Source organism: Bombina bombina, chromosome 1 (genome assembly GCF_027579735.1).
Source record: "Bombina bombina isolate aBomBom1 chromosome 1, aBomBom1.pri, whole genome shotgun sequence".
Classification (NCBI taxonomy): Eukaryota; Metazoa; Chordata; class Amphibia; order Anura; family Bombinatoridae; genus Bombina; species Bombina bombina.
The window spans coordinates 643,912,314-643,930,321 of record NC_069499.1 but is presented as its reverse complement, the minus strand read 5'-3'; the positions used below and the strand labels follow the sequence as shown (position 1 = coordinate 643,930,321).

At 42.9% G+C, this 18,008-nt stretch overlaps 1 protein-coding gene across 2 annotated transcripts in view; it reads right to left on the bottom strand.

The window, feature by feature from the left end:
- Window positions 1-18,008, bottom strand: part of OGT (O-linked N-acetylglucosamine (GlcNAc) transferase) — a 138,858-nt gene that overhangs the window by 48,490 nt on the left and 72,360 nt on the right. The window lies entirely within an intron of this gene.

Here is an 18,008-nt window from a genome sequence, read left to right as displayed (position 1 = left end):
ATACGAACCAAAGCTTGTACAAAACAATGAATATCAGGAAGAATAGCAATCTTTCTGTGAAAAAGAACAGAAAGAGCAGAGATTTGTCCCTTCAAAGAACTTGCGGACAAACCCTTATCTAAACCATCCTGAAGAAACTGTAAAATTCTCGGTATTCTAAAAGAATGCCAGGAAAAATGATGAGAAAGACACCAAGAAATATAAGTCTTCCAGACTCTATAATATATCTCTCGAGATACAGATTTACGAGCCTGTAACATAGTATTAATCACAGAGTCAGAGAAACCTCTTTGACCAAGAATCAAGCGTTCAATCTCCATACCTTTAAGTTTAAGGATTTCAGATCCTGATGGAAAAAAGGACCTTGTGACAGAAGGTCTGGTCTTAACGGAAGAGTCCACGGTTGGCAAGAGGCCATCCGGACAAGATCCGCATACCAAAACCTGTGAGGCCATGCCGGAGCTACCAGCAGAACAAACGAGCATTCCTTCAGAATCTTGGAGATTACTCTTGGAAGAAGAACTAGAGGCGGAAAGATATAGGCAGGATGATATTTCCAAGGAAGTGATAATGCATCCACTGACTCCGCCTGAGGATCCCGGGATCTGGACAGATACTTGGGAAGTTTCTTGTTTAGATGGGACGCCATCAGATCTATTTCTGGAAGTTCCCACATTTGAACAATCTGAAGAAATACCTCTGGGTGAAGAGACCATTCGCCCGGATGCAACGTTTGGCGACTGAGATAATCCGCTTCCCAATTGTCTACACCTGGGATATGAACCGCAGAGATTAGACAGGAGCTGGATTCCGCCCAAACCAAAATTCGAGATACTTCTTTCATAGCCAGAGGACTGAGTCCCTCCTTGATGATTGATGTATGCCACAGTTGTGACATTGTCTGTCTGAAAACAAATGAACGATTCTCTCTTCAGAAGAGGCCAAAACTGAAGAGCTCTGAAAATTGCACGGAGTTCCAAAATATTGATTGGTAATCTCACCTCCTGAGATTCCCAAACTCCTTGTGCCGTCAGAGATCCCCACACAGCTCCCCAACCTGTGAGACTTGCATCTGTTGAAATTACAGTCCAAGTCGGAAGCACAAAAGAAGCCCCCTGAATTAAACGATGGTGATCTGTCCACCATGTTAGAGAGTGTCGAACAATCGGTTTTAAAGATATTAATTGAGATATCTTCGTGTAATCCTTGCACCATTGCTTCAGCATACAGAGCTGAAGAGGTCGCATGTGAAAACGAGCAAAGGGGATCGCGTCCGATGCAGCAGTCATAAGACCTAGAATTTCCATGCATAAGGCTACCGAAGGGAATGATTGTGACTGAAGGTTTCGACAAGCTGCAATCAACTTTAGACGTCTCTTGTCTGTTAAAGACAGAGTCATGGACACTGAATCCATCTGGAAACCCAGAAAGGTTACCCTTGTCTGAGGAATCAAAGAACTTTTTGGTAAATTGATCCTCCAACCATGATCTTGAAGAAACAACACAAGTCGATTCGTATGAGATTCTGCTAAATGTAAAGACTGAGCAAGTACCAAGATATCGTCCAAATAAGGAAATACCACAATACCCTGTTCTCTGATTACAGACAGCAGGGCACCGAGAACCTTTGTAAAAATTCTTGGAGCTGTAGCTAGGCCAAACGGCAAAGCCACAAACTGGTAATGCTTGTCCAGAAACGAGAATCTCAGGAACTGATAATGATCTGGATGAATCGGAATATGCAGATATGCATCCTGTAAATCTATTGTGGACATATAATTCCCTTGCTGAACAAAAGGTAAGATAGTCCTTACAGTTACCATCTTGAATGTTGGTATCCTTACATAATGATTCAATATTTTTAGATCCAGAACTGGTCTGAAAGAATTCTCTTTCTTTGGTACAATGAAGAGATTTGAATAAAACCCCATCCCCTGTTCCGGAACTGGAACTGGCATAATTACTCCAGTCAACTCTAGATCTGAAACACATTTCAGAAATGCTTGAGCTTTTACTGGATTTACTGGGACACGGGAAAGAAAAAATCTCTTTGCAGGAGGTCTCAACTTGAAACCAATTCTGTACCCTTCTGAAACAATGCTCTGAATCCAAAGATTGTGAACAGAATTGATCCAAATTTCCTTGAAAAAACGTAACCTGCCCCCTACCAGCTGAGCTGGAATGAGGGCCGCACCTTCATGTGGACTTAGAAGCAGGTTTTGCCTTTCTAGCTGGCTTGGATTTATTCCAGACTGGAGATGGTCTCCAAACTGAAACTGCTCCTGAGGATGAAGGATCAGGCTTTTGTTCTTTGTTGAAACGAAAGGAACGAAAACGATTATTAGCCCTGTTTTTACCTTTAGATTTTTTATCCTGTGGTAAAAAAGTTCCTTTCCCACCAGTAACAGTTGAAATAATGGAATCCAACTGAGAACCAAATAATTTGTTACCCTGGAAAGAAATGGAAAGTAAAGTTGATTTAGAAGCCATATCAGCATTCCAAGTTTTAAGCCATAAAACTCTTCTAGCTAAAATAGCTAGAGACATAAACCTGACATCAACTCTGATAATATCAAAAATGGCATCACAGATAAAATTATTAGCATGCTGAAGAAGAATAATAATATCATGAGAATCACGATGTGTTACTTGTTGCGCTAAAGTTTCCAACCAAAAAGTTGAAGCTGCAGCAACATCAGCCAAAGATATAGCAGGTCTAAGAAGATTACCTGAACACAGATAAGCTTTTCTTAGAAAGGATTCAATTTTCCTATCTAGAGGATCCTTAAACAAAGTACCATCTGACGTAGGAATAGTAGTACGTTTAGCAAGGGTAGAAATAGCCCCATCAACTTTAGGGATCTTGTCCCAAAATTCTAATCTGTCAGACGGCACAGGATATAATTGCTTAAAACGTTTAGAAGGAGTAAATGAATTACCCAAATTATCCCATTCTTTGGAAATTACTGCAGAAATAGCATTAGGAACAGGAAAAACTTCTGGAATAACCACAGGAGCTTTAAATACCTTATCTAAACGTTTAGAATTAGTATCAAGAGGACCGGAATCCTCTATTTCTAAAGCAATTAGTACTTCTTTAAGTAAAGAACGAATAAATTCCATTTTAAATAAATATGAAGATTTATCAGCATCAACCTCTGAGACAGAATCCTCTGAACCAGAGGAATCATCAGAATCAGAATGATGATGTTCATTTAAAAATTCATCTGTAGGGAGAGAAGTTTTAAAAGATTTTTTACGTTTACTAGAAGGAGAAATAACAGACATAGCCTTCTTTATGGATTCAGAAACAAAATCTCTTATATTATCAGGAACATTCTGCACCTTAGATGTTGAAGGAACTGCAACAGGCAATGGTACTTTACTAAAGGAAATATCTGCTTTAACAAGTTTGTCATGACAATCAATACAAACAACAGCTGGAGGAATAGCTACCAAAAGTTTACAGCAGATACACTTAGCTTTGGTAGATTCAGCACTTGACAGCGATTTTCCTGTAGTATCTTCTGACTCAGATGCAACGTGAGACATCTTGCAATATGTAAGAGAAAAAACAACATATATATAAAGCAAAATTGATCAAATTCCTTAAATGACAGTTTCAGGAATGGGAAAAAATGCCAAAGAACAAGCTTCTAGCAACCAGAAGCAATAAAAAATGAGACTTAAATAATGTGGAGACAAAAGCGACGCCCATATTTTTTCGCGCCAAATAAGACGCCCACATTATTTGGCGCCTAAATGCTTTTTGGCGCCAAAAATGACGCCACATCCGGAACGCCGACATTTTTGGCGCAAAATAACGTCAAAAAAATGACGCAACTTCCGGCGACACGTATGACGCCGGAAACGGAAATAGAATTTTTGCGCCAAAAAAGTCCGCGCCAAGAATGACGCAATAAAATGAAGCATTTTCAGCCCCCGCGAGCCTAACAGCCCACAGGGAAAAAGTCAAATTTTAAGGTAAGAAAAATGTTAAATTAAAATGCATTATCCCAAATATGAAACTGACTGTCTGAAAATAAGGAAAGTTGAACATTCTGAGTCAAGGCAAATAAATGTTTGAATACATATATTTAGAACTTTATAAACAAAGTGCCCAACCATAGCTTGGAGTGTCACAGAAAATAAGACTTACTTACCCCAGGACACTCATCTACATATAGCAGATAGCCAAACCAGTACTGAAACGAGAATCAGCAGAGGTAATGGTATATATAAGAGTATATCGTCGATCTGAAAAGGGAGGTAAGAGATGAATCTCTACGACCGATAACAGAGAACCTATGAAATAGACCCCGTAGAAGGAGATCACTGCATTCAAATAGGCAATACTCTCCTCACATCCCTCTGACATTCACTGCACGCTGAGAGGAAAACCGGGCTCCAACTTGCTGCGGAGCGCATATCAACGTAGAATCTAGCACAAACTTACTTCACCACCTCCATCGGAGGCAAAGTTTGTAAAACTGAATTGTGGGTGTGGTGAGGGGTGTATTTATAGGCATTTTGAGGTTTGGGAAACTTTGCCCCTCCTGGTAGGAATGTATATCCCATACGTCACTAGCTCATGGACTCTTGCTAATTACATGAAAGAAAATCCTCATTTCTAAGGAATCTATTATTGTTCCCAAGAAGGGAACTCTTGTTGACGGAGACAGAGAACTTTTTTCTATGTTCACCTTCCATCCGTGTGATCTGAGAAAGGCCAGAACGATGTCTGTATGAGCCTTTGCTTTTGACAGGGACGACGCTTGTATTAGAATGTCGTCCAAGTAAGGTACTACTGCAATGCCCCTCGGTCTTAGAACCGCTAGAAGGGACCCTAGTACCTTTGTGAAAATCCTTGGAGCAGTGGCTAACCCGAATGGGAGGGCCACAAACTGGTAATGTTTGTCAAGAAAGGCGAACCTTAGGAACTGATGTTCTTTGTGGATAGGAATATGTAGGTATGCATCCTTTAGATCCACAGTAGTCATAAATTGACCTTCCTGGATAGTGGGTAGAATCGTTCGAATGGTTTCCATCTTGAACGATGGTACCCTGAGATATTTGTTTAGGATCTTCAAATCCAAAATTGGTCTGAAAGTTCCCTCTTTTTTGGGAACTACGAACAGATTTGAATAAAATCCCATTCCTTGTTCCTTTATTGGAACTGGGTGTATCACTCCCATCTTTAACAGGTCTTCTACACAATGTAAGAACGCCTGTCTCTTTATTTGGTTTAAGGATAAGTGAGACATGTGGAACCTTCCCCTTGGGGGTAGTTCCCTGAATTCCAGAAGATAACCCTGAGAAACTATTTCTAGTGCCCAGGGATCCTGAACATCTCTTGCCCAAGCCTGAGCAAAGAGAGAGAGTCTGCCCCCTACTAGATCCGGTCCCGGATCGGGGGCTACTCCTTCATGATGTTTTGTTAGCAGCAGCAGGCTTCTTGGCCTGCTTACCCTTGTTCCAGCCTTGCATCGGTTTCCAGGCTGGTTTGGGTTGTGAGGCATTACCCTCTTGCTTAGAGGATGCAGAATTAGAGGCCGGTCCGTTCCTGAAATTGCAAAAGGAACGAAAATTAGACTTATTCTTGGCCTTGAAAGGCCTATCTTGTGGAAGGGCGTGGCCCTTTCCCCCAGTGATGTCTGAGATAATCTCTTTCAATTCTGGTCCAAATAGAGTTTTACCTTTGAAAGGGATGTTAAGCAATTTTGTCTTGGATGACACATCCGCTGATCAAGACTTTAGCCAAAGCGCTCTGCGCGCCACGATTGCAAACCCTGAATTTTTCGCCGCTAATCTAGCTAATTGCAAAGCGGCATCTAAAATAAAAGAGTTAGCCAACTTAAGTGCGTGAACTCTGTCCATAACCTCCTCATATGGAGTCTCTCTACTGAGAGACTTTTCTAGTTCCTCGAACCAGAACCACGCTGCTGTAGTGACAGGAACAATGCACGAAATGGGTTGTAGAAGGTAACCTTGCTGTACAAAAATCTTTTTAAGCAAACCCTCCAATTTTTTATCCATAGGATCTTTGAAAGCACAACTATCCTCGATAGGAATAGTAGTGCGCTTGTTTAGAGTAGAAACTGCCCCCTCGACCTTAGGGACTGTCTGCCATAAGTCCTTTCTGGGGTCGACCATAGGAAATAATTTCTTAAATATAGGGGGGGGGGGGGGGGGGGGAAGGTATGCCGGGCTTTTCCCACTCCTTATTCACTATGTCCGCCACCCACTTGGGTATAGGAAAAGCGTTGGGGTGCACCGGAACCTCTAGGAACTTGTCCATCTTACATAATTTCTCTGGAATGACCAAGTTGTCACAATCATCCAGAGTAGATAACACCTCTTTAAGCAGTGCGTGGCGATGTTCTAATTTAAATGTCACAACATCAGGTTCAGCTTGTTGAGAAATTTTTCCTGAATCTGAAATTTCCCCATCTGACAAAACCTCCCTCATGGCCACTTCAGATTGGTGTGAGGGTATGACAGAACAATTATCATCAGCGCCCTCCTGCTCTTCAGTGTTTAAAATAGAGCAATCGCGCTTTCTCTGATATGTAGGCATTTTGGATAAAATATTTGCTATGGAGTTATCCATTACAGCCGTCAATTGTTGCATGGTAATAAGCATTGGCGCGCTAGATGTACTAGGGGCCTCCTGCGTGGGCAAAACTGGTGTAGACACAGTAGGGGATGATGTAGTATCATGTCTACTCCCCTCATCTGAGGAATCATCTTGGGCAATTTCATTATCTGTGGCAGTACTGTCCTTACTTTGTTTGGAAGCTATGGCACAATTATCACACAAATTTAAATGGGGAGACACATTGGCTTTCATACATATAGAACATAGCTTATCCGAAGGCACACATGTTAAACAGGCTTAAACTTGTCAATAAAGCACAAAAAACGTTTTAAAACAAAACCGTTACTGTTTCTTTAAATTTTAAACAGAAAACACTTTATTACTGAATATGTGAAAAAGTATGAAGGAATTGTTCAAAAAATTAAGCTTTAACCCTTAAAATAACGGAACCGGAGCCGTTTACAAATTTAACCCCTATACAGTCCCAGCTATAGCCTTTGCTGTGACCTAACCAAGCCCAGAGGGGAATACGATACCAAGTGACGCCTTCTAGAAACTTTTCCAGCTACTTTCAGATCCTCACACATGCATCTGCATGTCTTGCTCTCAAAAACAACTGCGCAGTAATGGCGCGAAAATGAGGCTCAGCCTACAACTGGGAAGGACCTCCCTGACTGGAAAAGGTGTCTAACATAGTGCCTGCCGTTAAAAAAACGTTCCCCAAGTTTATAAAATGTGAATTATCAGCATAAACATGTATAAAATGCCCAAATAAAGCAATCGATTTAGCCCATAAAAGTGTCTACCAGTTTTATAGCCCATATTAAGCCCTTTATTCTGTTTGCTTGACTAAGAAAATGGCTTACCGGTCCCCATGAGGGGAAATGACAGCCTTCCAGCATTACATGGTCTTGTTAGAAATATGGCTAGTCATACCTTAAGCAGAAAAGTCTGCTGTTTCCCCCAACTGAAGTTGCTTCATCTCAACAGTCCTATGTGGAAACAGCAATCGATTTTAGTTACTGTCTGCTAAAATCATCCTCCTCTCACAAACAGAAATCTTCATCCTTTTCTGTTTCAGAGTAAATAGTACATACCAGCACTATTTTAAAATAACAAACACTTGATATAAGAATAAAAAACTACATTTAAACACCAAAAAACTCTTAACCATCTCCGTGGAGATGTTGCCTGTGCAACGGCAAAGAGAATGACTGGGGTGGGCGGAGCCTAGGAGGGACTATATGGCCAGCTTTGCTGGGACTCTTTGCCATTTCCTGTTGGGGAAGAGATATTCCCACAAGTAAGGATGACGCCGTGGACCGGACACACCAATGTTGGAGAAAACAACAACAAATTTTGCTTACCTGATAATTTTCTTTTCTTCTGACGGGAAGAGTCCACACAGCTGCATTCATTACTTTTGGGAATTCAGAACCTGGCCACCAGGAGGAGGCAAAGACACCCCAGCCAAAGGCCTTAAATACCTCCCCCACTTCCCTCATTCCCCAGTCATTCTGCCAAGTGAACAATAGGAGAAATATCAGGGTGAAAAAAGGTGCCAGAAGAACAAAAAAAAATTTATCGACAGATAAATTGCGGGCGGGAGCCGTCGACTCTTCCCGTCAGAAGAAAAGAAAATTATCAGGTAAGCATAATTTGTTTATGAAATGCCTACCTCTTATAGATTTTATTAAAAGTACCTCAATTATTATAAAGTACCTTTAATAATTACCTACATTTATTCCCCCACCTATATGGATTGCGTTGTTAGATAAGCGTTTAGAAAATTAGATACAGAGGAGATACTGTTTTTAAAAATTATTTAAAAAGTATTGATTATAAGTTACCAAACTGTTTTATATATATCCATTATCCTATAGCTTTAAGCGCCCTCTTTTATCTGTTTTATTTCATTAACTTACACTTAATATCTAGAAAGGAGGTATTTATTTTTAGAGTGGCATTATAGGTCAATTTGCGCTTTTAATGTTTAGCAATTCCCCAAGTAACATTCAGAATCCGACAGGATAATCAAAACCACGAGGATGACATGAACCCAAGGAACAGCAGGTAGTACCTGCCTGGTACAAGGACACCCTAAAACTGTCCAAGAAAAAAACGACCAGAAAGTTCGATATTATGAATTAGAACAAAAAACTTTGTTCCTAATCAAAAGTGTGCATCTTCCTCTATAAATTGAATGTAACTAAAACTGAGGCCCTTCCCATAAACATCCCTCCGCAAACCCTCTCTATACTACAGTCCACCTATCACTTCCAATGGAAATCTTCTTCGCTTAAGATTCTAGGAGTTCACCTCAGCCCAGATCCCCTGACCACGATATCACAGAATTATACCGATAGACTTCCGGAATTTAGGAAGTTGCTAGATTCATGGGAGTTTAGGGAGATCTCTTGGACAGGCCGTATTGCCGCGATAAAGATGTCCTTCCTCCCCAAGGTCACATATCTTTTTAGATCTATTCCTTACAACATCCCGAGACCACTCCTTAATAGATTTCAAAGTCTAATCACTTCGTATGTCTGGAGAGACCGTCGTCCTAGGACTTCGGGCCGCACACTCGAAAAACCGATCTTACAGGGAGGCCTTGCTCTCCCGAATATGATCACATATTACAATGCCGCAAGACTCTCACATATCCTTCGCTGGAATGATCCTGAGAGACATCTCTGCTGGTACTCTCTAGAATCCTCACTATTGCCCTCAAATATAACCCTCCCCGACATAATCTGGATCCCCCCCCCATCACAGACGAGACGTTGATGGCCTGCATCCTATTTTCAGACACACACTCCGATTTTGGGACCAAATCAGACACCACTCAGACATCTCCCCCCACCCCTCTCCAGCCATGACAATCTCTGCCGCTCTCTTCTGCCTTCCAGACTCCCACCATGACCTATGGCCACAGGTACACGCACTACAGGTCTCCGACCTCTATGAGCTAGACACATGGCTCTCACACCCAGCAATGTGTGCGAAATTTCAACTTCCACCTAAATTACACTTTGAGGGATTCCGATTGAGCACTCGCTTACGCACTTGGGGTTACCCTAAACAAACTCTACGCCCTTTAACCACATGGGAGAAAGCATGGCGGGGAGCTCACGCTCTCCGACATCTCCTGACCCTTCACTACAATTTACTTATTAACCCGGCTCCTTCGCAAAAAATCTCACAGCATCAGGCCTGGGAGAGAGAAATCGGTCTCACCCTTACTCTAGAGGATTGGCATGCCAGAATTAAAACAACCAAAAAGATCCTCCATTGTGCCACACTGTGGGAACTACATTATAAGATTTTGGTCCGTTGGCACCATGTACCAACCATCCTACACAAGATCTATCACTCCCAATCTCCAGAGTGCTGGAGAGGATGCAAGATGCTTGGTTCTCCACTCCACATATGGTGGTCTTGCCCAATAATTCAGCCATTATGGAAGAAAGTATTTACACTCCTTCGGGCATTAGGCCTCACCCCCCCATTTACCCCTGAGGTTGCCCTTTTACACATGCGAATGTCTGACCTTACCACCTCTGGAGAAGCACTCACGATGTATGTCCTCATGGCCACAAAACTGACCCTAGCTAGAGCTTGGAGAGAGGAGAGGTCGCCAACTCTCTCTCAGGTAATCTCATCTACACATTACATTGGCCAAATGGAACAATACTCGTTCAGAGTACTTGATAGCAATGTTCCCAAAACGGAAATTACAGACGTGAGCTTATTAAAAACAAATCAAATACATCCTATCCTGATCAAAATAAAAGCAAGGCAGCACCCGCGGGTGAACACCCAAGGTGAATGGGTACGCCAACAGGACCAGCCGATCAAGGCCCCATTCACCCAAGCTCAGAACTGGAACCTGATACATAAAAGAGACAGACGTCAAGGAGATTAGCTTCATCCCCAAACATCTAACCCAGCATGCCATCCGGGATCTAAGGCCTCGGATTCCTTGGCCCACTAGGACTGGAATATTCTAGCACCGCCAAAACATGCCTTAGTAGAACACGAAGACATGCCAGCCTATAATGGAAAGAAAAATCATCCCTCGCTGGATTGATAAATGACCCCGGCCCAGAGGCTGGGGTCCCTGAAGCCTCAGAGGCCGACGCTTCCCCAGAAGCTGAATCAGGCGATCCCGCGCCCGACAGGCCCTGGTTGACAAAACACTGACAATACCTTCAAAATATTTCACCTGGGAAATATGTGATCCAGTGCCATAGATATGGCCATTCAGAACCGTGCCATAACCTCTGGAGGAAACCAAGCCACCTTCCGGAGAAGGAGTAAAGACCATAGGGACACGCTCCTCACTGGACATAGAATCCTCTGGGGCAGATGGCTCAACGCATTCTACAGGTCCCTGATACGGGAGAAGAGAGTACTTGAGAATGGCAATCTGAACATAACTGATGGGCATGGATAACCCGGGCCATTTCATATTCATGACTAGACGCATTCTCCGCAATGGAGACATCCGTGTCAAAAAAAAAAAAAAAAAAAAAATCATAATTTATGCTTACCTGATAAATTTATTTCTCTTGTAGTGTGTTCAGTCCACGGGTCATCCATTACTTATGGGATATATTCTCCTTCCCAACAGGAAGTTGCAAGAGGATCACCCAAGCAGAGCTGCTATATAGCTCCTCCCCTCACATGTCATATCCAGTCATTCGACCGAAACAAGACGAGAAAGGAGAAACTATAAGGTGAAGTGGTGACTGGAGTTATAATTTTAAAATTTAGAACCTGCCTTAAAAAGACAGGGCGGGCCGTGGACTGAACACACTACAAGAGAAATAAATTTATCAGGTAAGCATAAATTATGTTTTCTCTTGTTAAGTGTGTTCAGTCCACGGGTCATCCATTACTTATGGGATACCAATACCAAAGCTAAGTACACGGATGATGGGACAAGGCAGGAACATTAAACAGAAGGAACCACTGCCTGTAGAACCTTTCTCCCAAAACCAGCCTCCGAAGAAGCGAAAGTGTCAAATTTGTAAAATTTGGAAAAAGTATGAAGTGAAGACCAAGTTGCAGCCTTGCAAATCTGTTCAACAGAGGCCTCATTCTTAAAGGCCCAGGTGGAAGCCACAGCTCTAGTGGAATGAGCTGTAATTCTTTCAGGAGGCTGCTGTCCAGCAGTCTCATAGGCTAAACGTATTATGCTACGAAGCCAAAAAGAGAGAGGTAGCCGAAGCCTTTTGACCTCTCCTCTGTCCAGAGTAAACGACAGAAGAAGTTTGTCTAAAATCTTTAGTTGCCTGTAAGTAGAACTTCAGAGCACGGACCACGTCTAGATTATGCAAAAGACGTTCCTTCTTTGAAGAAGGATTAGAACATGATGGAACAACAATCTCTTGATTGATATTCCTGTTAGAACAACCTTAGGCAAAAACCCAGGTTTAGCACGCAGTACTACCTTGTCTGAATGAAAGATCAGATAAGGAGAATCACAATGTAAGGCAGATAACTCAGAGACTCTTCGAGCCGAGGAAATAGCCATCAAAAACAAAACTTTCCAAGATAAAAGCTTAATATCAATGGAATGAAGGGGTTCAAACGGAACACCCTGAAGAACTTTAAGAACCAAGTTTAAGCTCCACGGAGGAGCAACAGCTTTAAACACAGGCTTAATTCTAGCCAAAGTCTGACAAAAGGCCTGGACGTCTGGATTCTCTGCCAGACGTTTGTGTAAAAGAATAGACAGAGCTGAAATCTGTCCCTTTAGCGAACTAGCGGATAAACCCTTTTCTAAACCCTCTTGTAGAAAAGCCAATATCCTAGGAATCCTAACCTTACTCCATGAGTAACTCTTGGATTCGCACCAATATAAATATTTACGCCATATCTTATGGTAAATTTTTCTGGTCACAGGTTTCCGAGCCTGTATTAATGTATCAATAACCGAATCCGAAAACCCTCGCTTTGATAGAATCAAGCGTTCAATTTCCAGGCAGTCAGCCTCAGAGAAATTAGGTTTGGATGGTTGAAAGGACCCTGAATTAGAAGGTCCTGCCTCAGAGGAAGAGACCATGGTGGACAGGACGACATGTCCACTAGGTCTGCATACCAGGTCCTGCGTGGCCACGCAGGCGCTATCAGAATTACCAATGCCCTTTCCTGTTTGATCCTGGCAATCAGTCGAGGTAGCAACGGAAATGGTGGAAACACATAAGCTATGTTGAAAACCCAAGGGGCTGCTAATGCATCTACCAGCACCGCTCCCGGGCCCCTGGACCTGGATCCGTAACAAGGAAGCTTCGCGTTCTGGCGAGATGCCATGAGATCCAGATCCGGTTTGCCCCAACGACGAATCAGTTGAGCAAATACCTCCGGGTGAAGTTCCCACTCTCCCGGATGAAAAGTCTGGCGACTTAGGAAATCCGCCTCCCAGTTCTCTACGCCCGGGATGTAAATCGCTGACAGGTGGCAAGAGTGAGACTCTGCCCAGCGAATTATCTTCGAGACTTCCAACATCGCTAGGGAACTCCTGGTTCCCCCTTGATGATTGATGTAAGCCACAGTCGTGATATTGTCCGTCTGAAATCTGATGAACCTCAGTTTTGCTAACTGAGGCCAAGCTAGAAGAGCATTGAATATTGCTCTTAATTCTAGAATGTTTATTGGAAGGAGTTTCTCCTCCTGAGTCCACGATCCCTGAGCCTTCAGGGAATTCCAGACTGCTCCCCAGCCTAGAAGGCTGGCATCCGTTGTTACAATCGTCCAATCTGGTCTGCGAAAGGTCATTCCTTTGGACAGATGAACCGGTGACAACCACCAGAGAAGAGAATCTCTGGTCCAGATTTAGCAAAGGGGACAGATCTGAGTAATCCCTGTTCCATTGACTGAGCATGCATAGTTGCAGCGGTCTGAGATGCAGGCGCGCAAATGGCACTATGTCCATTGCCGTGACCATTAAGCCGATTACCTCCATGCACTGAGCTACTGATGGGCTTGGAACGGAATGAAGGACACGGCAAGCATTGAGAATCTTTGATAACCTGGACTCCGTCAGGTAAATCTTCATCTCTACAGAATCTATAAGAGTCCCTAGAAAAGGATCCCTTGTGAGTGGTAACAGAGAACTCTTTTCCACGTTCACTTTTCACCCATGCGACCTCAGAAATGCTAGAACTATCTCTGTATGAGACTTTGCATTCTGAAAACTTGACGATTGTATCAGAATGTCGTCTAGGTACGGAGCCACCGCTATGCCTCGTGGTCTTAGTACCGCCAGAAGTGAGTCCAGAACCTTCGTAAAAATTCTCGGGGCCGTGGCTAACCCGAAGGGAAGAGCCACAAACTGGTAATGCCTGTCTAGAAAGGCAAACCTTAGGTACCGATAATGATCTTTGTGAATCGGTATGTGAAGGTAAGCATCCTTTAAGTCCACTGTGGTCATATATTGACCCTCTTGGATCATGGGTAGGATGGTTCGAATGGTTTCCATCTTGAACGATGGTACCCTTAGGAATTTGTTTAAGATCTTTAAGTCCAAGACTGGTCTGAAGGTTCCCTCTTTTTTGGGAACCACAAATAGATTTGAGTAAAATCCTTGTCCCTGTTCCGATTGCGGAACTGAGTGGATCACTCCCATGATTAAGAGGTCTTGTACACATTGTAGAAATGCCTCTCTCTTTACTAGGTTTGTTGATAACCTCGATAGATGGAACCTCCCTTGTGGAGGAGAGGTTTTGAAATCCAGAAGGTATCCCTGAGATATAGTCTTCAACGTCCAGGGATCCTGCACATCTCTTGCCCAAGCCTGGGCGAAGAGAGAAAGTCTGCCCCCCCACTAAATCCGTCTCCGGATAGGGGGCCCTGTCTTCATGCTGTCTTAGGGGCGGGAGTAGGCTTTCTGGCCTGCTTGCCCTTGTTCCATGACTGGTTGCCTTTCCAACCCTGTCTGTAACGAGCAGTAGTTCCTTCCTGTTTTGGAGCGGAGGAAGTTGATGCTGCTCCTGCCTTGAAGTTACGAAAGGCACGGAAATTAGACTGTTTGGCCCTGTCCTGAGGAAGGGCGTGGCCCTTACCTCCCGTAATGTCAGCAATAATTTCCTTCAAGCCGGGCCCGAATAAGGTCTGCCCTTTGAAAGGAATGTTAAGTAGCTTAGACTTGGAAGTTACATCCGCTGACCAGGATTTAAGCCAGAGCGCTCTGCGCGCCTGTATGGCGAATCCGGAATTTTTAGCCGTAAGTTTGGTTAGATGTACTACGGCATCTGAAACAAACGCATTAGCTTGCTTAAGGGTTCTAACTTTGCTCAAAGCCTCATCCAATGGCGCTGTGCGAATCGCCTCTTCCAGAGACTCAAACCAGAATGCCGCTGCAGCCGTGACAGGCGCAATGCATGCAAGAGGCTGCAATATAAAACCCTGTTGAACAAACATTTTCTTAAGATAACCCTCTAATTTTTTATCCATTGGATCTGAGAAAGCACAGCTATCCTCCACCGGGATAGTGGTACGCTTGGCTAAAGTAGAAACTGCTCCCTCCACCTTAGGGACCGTCTGCCATAAGTCTCGTGTGGTGGCGTCTATAGGAAACATTTTTCTAAATATCGGGGGAGGGGAAAAAGGCACACCAGGTCTATCCCACTCCTTACTAATAATTTCTGTAAGTCTTTTTGGTATAGGAAAGACGTCAGTACACACCGGTACCGCATAGTATCTATCCAACCTACACATTTTCTCTGGAATTGCCACCGTGTCGCAATCATTCAGAGCCGCTAATACCTCCCCTAGTAACACACGGAGGTTCTCAAGCTTAAATTTAAAATTTGAAATTTCTGAATCCGGTCTCCCCGGATCAGAACCGTCACCGACAGAATGAAGCTCACCGTCCTCATGTTCTGCAAATTGTGACGCAGTATCAGACATGGCTCTCGTGTCATCAGCGCGCTCTGTCCTTAACCCAGAGCTATCGCGTTTGCCCCTTAATTCGGGCATATTATATAATACTTCTTTCATAACATTAGCCATATCACGTAAAGTGATTTGTAGGGGCCTAGATGTACTTGGCGTCTCAATCCTACGCATCTCCCGAGCGGGAGACGCAGGTACTGACACGTGAGGAGAGTTAGGCGGCATAACTTCCCCCTCGTTGTCTGGTGATAGTTTCTCTATCGGTACAGATTGACTTTTATTCAAAGCAATATCAATACAATTGGTACACATCGTTCTATTGGGCTCCACATTGGCTTTTGAACATGAACAAACAGTTTCCTCTGAATCAGACATGTTTAAACAGACTTAGCAATGAAACTAGCAAGCTTGGAAATCACTTTCAATAAGTTTACAAGCAATATAAAAAACGCTGCAGCGCTTCAAAAATACAGATATAATTAAACAATTCTTAACAAGAAGTGTATTATTAGCAGAGGATTGCACCCATTAGCAAAAGGATGATTAACCCCTTGTCACAAATATCTCAGGATTCAGCTCCTAAGGAGTTAACTTTGTGCAGCTTGCACTCAAAACAGTTATTTGTTTTCAAGAAGAATTGTGTTTGTATTTTCTTTGAAGTGCCAGAACCCTATAACTAGCCACCAAATGCTAGTGTGTAGGAAAGTATTCAATTCTGTTTTTCTCCTTTTTATTTTAAAATACTGTTTGCGTGTGTAATTTTATGTGTAACAACTTTTTATTAATAATGCATTGTGCATAATATTTTTGGCATAATAAATAATTCCTTTATTAAGTTTGGCCTTTGTCTAATAATTGAACCACTTTCCTGAAAGAGACTGGAATATTAGAACTGTATAATTTTAGGTTATTTTCTGCTAAATTGTATTTCTAGAGTTAATGTGTAAAGTCTGGGGTTTTCCTTAAGATTTTCCCTTTAATAAATTTTAAGTGGTGGCAGCATTTGAGCTATAGGTGACAGAAAAGGGGGCTGAAAACCCTTTCTGTGCCAAATAAGTGACTGGTGCAGGGTTGGATAACCTTGGTTCGTCACACCCCTCAATACCCAAAACGGATAAAACGGATATCAATTAAGATTTAACGCTTTTAATCACAGTCAAGCACACTGTCACAGATCTGCTGTGACTGATTACCTCCCTCAAAAATGAATTTTGCAGACCCCTGAGCTCTCTAGAGACGTCCTGGATCAAGGAGGAAGAAGCAGGAAGACTGTGCTAGAATTTTAACTGCGCAACAAGGCGCTAAAACAAGGTCCCTCCCACTCCTATTACAACAGTGGGAGCCCTGATATAACTGTTTCCATGCAGAAAATATATGTTAGCCATGTGGAAAAAAATCATGCCCAAAGAGATTTATCACCAAAGTACCTCACAAAAACGAATAACATGCCAGTAAACGTTTTATTAAAAAACAACATTTTCCAATGTCATGCAAAGTTATCACTAAGCCTGCTACCAGTCGCTACCACTGCAGATAAGGCTTAAGTATTATTTCAGTTTTAACAGTATTTTCTCAGTCAAATTCTAGTCCCTAGAAAATAACTCGACTGCGCATACATTTATCAGCCTGATACCAGTTGCCACTACTGCATTTAAGGCTGTACTTACATCATACGGTAACAGCAGTATTTTCTTAGTCAATTCCATTCCCAGAAAATAATGTACTGCACATACCTCATTTGCGGAGGACCCCGCATGCTATTCCCAGTTTCTGAAGTTACCCCACTCCTCAGAATGTCGAGAACAGCCAGTGGATCTTAGTTACGCCTGCTAAGATCATAGAAAAAAACGCAGGCAGTTTCTTCTTCCAAATACTGTCTGAGATAGAAAAACAGCACACTCCGGTGCCATTTAAAATAACAAACTTTTGATTGAAGAATAGTTAAGTAAAAACTCCAGCTCCTCTCGCGACCTCCTTCTTTGTTGAGGGTTGCAAGAGAATGACTGGGTATGACATGTGAGGGGAGGAGCTATATAGCAGCTCTGCTTGGGTGATCCTCTTGCAACTTCCTGTTGGGAAGGAAGGAGAATATATCCCATAAGTAATGGATGACCCGTGGACTGAACACACTTAACAAGAGAAAAAAAAAAAATTAGAATCCTCCATAATCTTGGGATTACAAAAATGACAAACACTAACTGGCACCCTTTTTACACACCCAATGGCTGGGGCACTCACCACCTCCTGTGAACCAGACAACCAACGAGCAGACTGTCGCCACACAGTCGGCATACGGAAGTAGAAAACAACGCAACCGCACCAGGTCACGAGGTGCGCCGTGCCAGTCACTAAAAGAGCGCACAAATCTAAAGAGATTGCACCAATTGATAAGGCTGTTATGTTCCGAAAAAACATGAGCCAAAGTATTACTACACATCAGCAGATAGATCCACATAAACAGGAGTAAAGCCCCCTGTTCAACAACCCCCCCCCCCCCTCAGGAGATATT